Consider the following 6,000-nt stretch of genomic DNA (forward strand, 5'->3'; position numbering starts at 1 on the left):
CCATAATAGGTAGGTATGTTGGCTGTTTTGAGGAAGGTATATGGTAGGTTTGTGCACTGGCGAAAGTTGCGCGACACTAGAGAGGCTAGCAATGGTGGAAGGTGAGAGTGCATCTGTACCATGGACTCACGTTAGTCATAAAGAACTCATATACTTATTGCGAAAGTTTTATTAGTAATCAAAACAAAGTGCTAAACGCATATTCCTAGGGGAAGGGTTGGTAGGTGTTAACCATCACGCGATCCCGACCGCCACACAAAGGATGACAATCAATAAATCAATTATGCTCCGACTTTCTAACATAGCGGTTCACCATACGTGCATGCTACGGGAATCACTAACTTCAACACAAGTATTTCTAGATTCACAACACCCTACTAACATAACTCTAATATTACCATATCCATATCTCAAAACTAATTGTGAGGAATCAAACTTCTCTTACTAATCAATGCACTTGAATATGAAATTTTTATTATATCCTCTTTGGATGCCTATCATATTTAGGACTAATTTCATAGCACACGCCAATTACCAAGTTACTTAGAGAGAGCACTCTCAAAATGATATAAGTGAAGATCGAGAGTTTTTATTTCTACAAAATATGACACCGCCGTGCTCTAAAAAGATTTAAGTGAAGCACTAGAGCAAAATTATCTAGCTCAAAAGATATAAGTGAATCTCATGGGAGCAAAATTATCTAGCTCAAAAGATATAAATGAATCGCATGGGAGCAAAATTATCTAGCTCAAAAGATATACGTGAAGCTCATGGGAGCTAAATTTCCTAGCTCAAAAGATATAAGTGAAGCTCATTGAGTATTCTAACAAATCCACGATGAGTGCATGTCCCTCTCAAAAAGGTGTGCAGCAAGGATGATTGTTATAAAACAAAAAGCGAAGACTCCTATAATACACGACGCTCCAAGCAAAACACATATCATGTGGTAAATAAAAATATTGCTCCAAGTAACGTTACCGATGAATTGAAGACAAAAGAGGGGATGCCTTCCCGGGGCATCCCCAAGCTTAGGCTTTTTGGTGTCCTTGAATTCGTCTTGGGATGACTTGGGCATCCCCAATCTTAGGCTCTTTCCACTCTTTATTCCATTGTCCATAAGAACATCACCCAAAACTTGAAAACTTCACAACACAAAACTTAAACAGAAACTCGTGATATCATTAGCATAGGAAAACAAACCACTATAGATACCTCCATAGACAACACCTTTAGAACGGTTCAGGTTCAACCGTTGAGCTACTATAGCGCCCAGGCTATAAGTCTTATTGTTATAAAGGCCTTCGCGCAAAACAGCAAGGTCTGGAGAACTAAGTGATCCAGCCTCCCCATGGCCAATCAAACATTTTCCCACAAATAGTGAGAAGTACCGAAACACAGGAAAATATATGCTAGCAATTCTAGCGCGAGACACTCCTCTCTCCTCTCCAACAGCAATAGAACCAATGAAATCCTCCAAGTCCCGTGGACGAGGGTCACGGATATCCCCAATATAAGGTAATTTGCATACATTGCAAAAGTCCTGTAGCATCATGCACTGGGGGACATCGTATATCATGAACTCAACCATGGGAGGATTCTTCCTCGGGTAAAAGTTGAAGCTTTGAACGAAAATATTGGTGAGGAGGAGATATTGTGGGCACTTATCTTCAACGAACGCAGTAAGACCTGCGTTCTCCACCAAGTAATGAAAGTCTTCATAAAGTCCAGCGGCGCGCAAAAATTCATCACTTGGCCACTCGCACGCTCGAACTTCTGTGACTCGAGGGACTACGTACTTGGGGTGGTTCTTCTCATCCTCCTTGGGGTTACGGCTTGAAGAGCCTCTCAAGAACCTCCTCATCTTTTCCTTTTTCTAGCTCTGAAAAATTCTGAAATTTTTAGAGACTTCGAAAGAAAAGTGAATAAGGATTGACCCAACTTGTAGCAACTACTCCTACTAGTTCCTAGAGACCGTATCACGCGCTAAAACTACTTGAGACCAGCTAAAATCAACTTTTCTAACTCAAGAACAGGGTCACCAAGGTAGCAAGAGTTCGCGAAGGATAAAACACTAGAGCAAAAAATAATTGGACCAATGGAGGAGTCACTTACCAAGGAGTAATTTCCCCAGAACGGTTCGGAGAATGGTGCTTTGAGCAAGGAGATCGAAAATCACAGCCAAATGAGCAAGAACACGGGTTTGAGCTGCGAAACAATTTTTTCTGGAGGTGGAAGAAGAGGCTGGGAGCTGGAATGAGTGGAGGGGGTGCCTGTGGGCCTCACAAGCTTGAACCACGCCACCAGGGGGTGGTGGCGGAGCAAGGGCTTATGGCCCACTGGTCAGGCCCCCAGGCCAGCTCTCAGGCCCAGAAATTTTCAAAAATTCCAGAAAAAAGCATACTAAATTTTTAGGACCATCGGAGAACTTTTATTTTTGAGGTATTTTTCTCCAGCACGCTAAAACAAAAAACAGGGAAAACTAAACTAATTCTATCATTTTTCTTCTAAGCAACAGAAAATGAAAGCTTAAAACAGAGGTATGTGACTCCTTGATTCATCCGTTTCATGGTCACCGAAAGAAATCCGTCAGTGGGATTGATCAAGTCCTTATGACAAAACCTTCTCGAATCGCAAGAGAGAACGGAGAATTTTCTAATTTCCATTTATATTGATGTTATATTACTGTATTCTCACTTCTCCATGGCTCGTACCCCCCGATACTAACCATAGTTTCATCAAAATAAGTAATCAACACAACAAAAACAGAATCTGTCAAAAACAGAACAGTCTCTAGCAATCTGTATATTTCGTATACCTCTGCTATCCCAAAAATTCGAAACAATTATGACAATTAGGGAAATTTGCATATCAATCAGCAGAAAAAAGAATCAACTCAAAAGCTCTTTCTGGATAGGAATTAAAAATAATTTCGTGAGCACAAAGTTTCTGTCTTTTTCAACATGATTAAACAACTATCACCAAGACTAATCATTAAGGTTCTACTTGGCACGAACACTAACTAAAATATAAAAAACACAATCAAAACAGAATCATGATGGTGTGGACTCAACAAAACAGAAAGTGAAAAGCAAAAATAAATTTATTCATTGGGTTGCCTCCCAACAAGCGCTATCGTTTAACGCCCTTAGCTAGGCGCAAGGCAATAGAATCAAGTATCGTCATCTTTAGTGCTCAAACCATAAGTAGATATCATAATGGATTCATAAGGCAATCTTATTTTCTTTCTAGGGAAGTGTTCCATGCCCTTCTTTAATGGAAATTTAAATTTAATATTCCCTTCCTTCATATAAATAACATCACCAATAGTCCTAAGGAAAGGTCTACCAAGAATAATGGGACATCTCGGATTGCAATCAATATCAAGCACAATGAAATCTATGGGCACATAGTTCCTATTTGCAATAATAAGAACATCATTGATCCTTCCCATAGGTTTCTTAATAGTAGAATCCGCAAGATGCAAATTAAGAGAGCACTCATCAATCTCATTGAAACCTAGAACATCACATAAAGATTTTCGAATTGTGGAAACACTAGCACCCAAATCACACAAAGCATGGCATTCATAATTTTTAATCTTGATTTTCATAGTAGGTTCCCACTCATCATGAAGTTTTCTAGGAATTGATATTTCCAACTCAAGTTTCTCTGCAAGAGACTTCATCATAGCATCAACGATATGATTGGTAAAAGCCCTATTTTGGCTATAAGCATGTGGAGAGTTTAGCATGGATTGCATCAAGGAAATGCATTCAATCAAAGAGCAACTATCATAATTAAATTCCTTGAAATCAAAAGTAGTAATTTCATCACTATTCAAAGTTTTGATATCATCTACTCCACTTTTAGTATTTTTAGCATCAAGATAAATAGACTCCGAATCATTGGAGGTGTTTCTCAACCAAAGTGGATTCACATCCAGCCCCATCATCATTAGGATTGACATTAGAAAACAAGGATTCAATAGGAGTCACACCAAGCACTTTAAGATCTTCGTGATTCTCATCACGAGAACACGCCTTTTTAAGCCATTCATGTCTAGCACGAATTTGGGCGGTTCTTTCTTTACTCTCATTCATAGAAACACGCATAGCTTTCAAAGTTTCATCCATATTAATCTTGGGAGGAACACATCTCAATTTCAAAGCATCAATATCAAGAGACATTCTATCAGCAGTCCTAGCCAAGTCATCAATTTTAAGCAGTTTTTCTTCTATGGAAGCATTGAAAATCTTTTGCGAAGTAATAAACTCTTTAATATTACTCTCAAGATCAGAAGGTATTTTATTATAATTTCCATGAGCATTGTTGTAGGAATTGTCAAAATTATTAAAGGGATTACTAGGAAAAGGCATAGGATTATAGTTACCTCTATAAGCATTGTTGTTACCAAAATTATTCCTACCAACAAAATTGACATCCAAATTTTCATTGCAATTCTCAATCAAGGAACATAAAGGCATATCATTTGGATCTAGAGGAGCACTTTTACTAGCAAACAACTTCATTAACTCGTCCATCTTAGCACTCAAAGAGTTAATTTCTTCTATAGCATGCACTTTTTACTAGTAGGTGACCTTTCAGTGTGCCATTGAGAATAATTTGTCATGATATTATCTAGGAGTTTTGTAGCTTCTCCTAGTGTGATTTCCATAAAAGTTCCACCAGAGGCGGAATCCAAGATATTTCTAGAAGCAAAATTCAAACCAGCATAGAAAATTTGTATAATCATCCAAAGACTTAGGCAGCGGGACAATCTCTAATCATTAATTTCATTCTCTCCCAAGATTGTGCAACATGTTCATGATCTAGTTGCTTAAAAGTCATGATATCATTACCGAGAGAGATAATCTTAGCACGTGGAAAATACTTGGAAATAAAGGCATCTTTACACTTGTTCCATGAATCAATACTATTTTTGGGTAAAAATGAAAACCAAGTTTTTGCTCGATCTCGTAATGAGAACGGAAATAGCTTCAATTTAATCATATCATTATCCACATCTTTCTTCTTTTGCATATCGCATAACTCAATAAAGGTATTAAGATGGGATGCGGCATCTTCACTCGGAAGGCCGGCAAATTGCTCTTTCATAACAAGATTCAACAAGGTAGCATTAATTTCAGATGAATCCGCACTAGTGGCTGGAGCAATTGGAGTACTAATAAAAACATTGTTATTAGTATTAGAGAAGTCACACAATTTAGTGTTTTCAGACATGGTGACTTAGCAAGCAGACAAGCACACAAGCAAACAGAAAGCAAGCAAAAGAAAGGGCGAACGAAAAAGGCAAATATTTTTGTAAATTTTGTTTTAGAAGTGGGGGAGAGGAAAACAAGAGGCAAAAGGCAAATAATGTAAATGCAAGAGATGAGTTTGCGATAGGTACCCGTCTTGCCAGACACTTTGAGATACCCATTAGACTGGGAGAGGAAGGAGAGATGCTTCTCCCCGAGAGATATCTGTATTATGACAACATGGTTCACCATGATTTTCTGGTTAGAGATGCTAGGAGACGGATGCTTTATAACCTGGTGTTTAGTCAGGGTACTTGAGCGACTATTACTTTGCCTGCTCCTTCTCTGTTTGATTTTCATGCAGACACGTACACTATTATGCCAGCGGACATCTACGCATATTGGGGCTTGGCCCAACCAAAGGCTCCCGTGCCCGAGCCACCAGTCGAGTACCAGACGCCAGTTTATCAGTGGGAGCTAGAGGAGCTCACACAGCAGTGGCATCCACAGTCTGCTCCGGAGTACCGTGGAGCTGGTTATTTCCCACCTTGGGAGTAGACCAATCTAGGCCAAAAGCCTAACCTTGGGGGAGTACGTGTCCTCACCGACTTTACATTCATGCTTATGCTTTCACTCTGTTAGCCGGTGTTTACACTTTGCCACTGTATTATCCATGCTAGTTTCTTTTCGTTTTCTTGTTTTCTTGTTTTGTGTCCTTTTGAGAAAACCCAAAAAGATTTTT

The sequence above is a fragment of the Hordeum vulgare genome, chromosome 2H (genome assembly GCF_904849725.1).
Source record: "Hordeum vulgare subsp. vulgare chromosome 2H, MorexV3_pseudomolecules_assembly, whole genome shotgun sequence".
Taxonomy (NCBI): Eukaryota; Viridiplantae; Streptophyta; class Magnoliopsida; order Poales; family Poaceae; genus Hordeum; species Hordeum vulgare.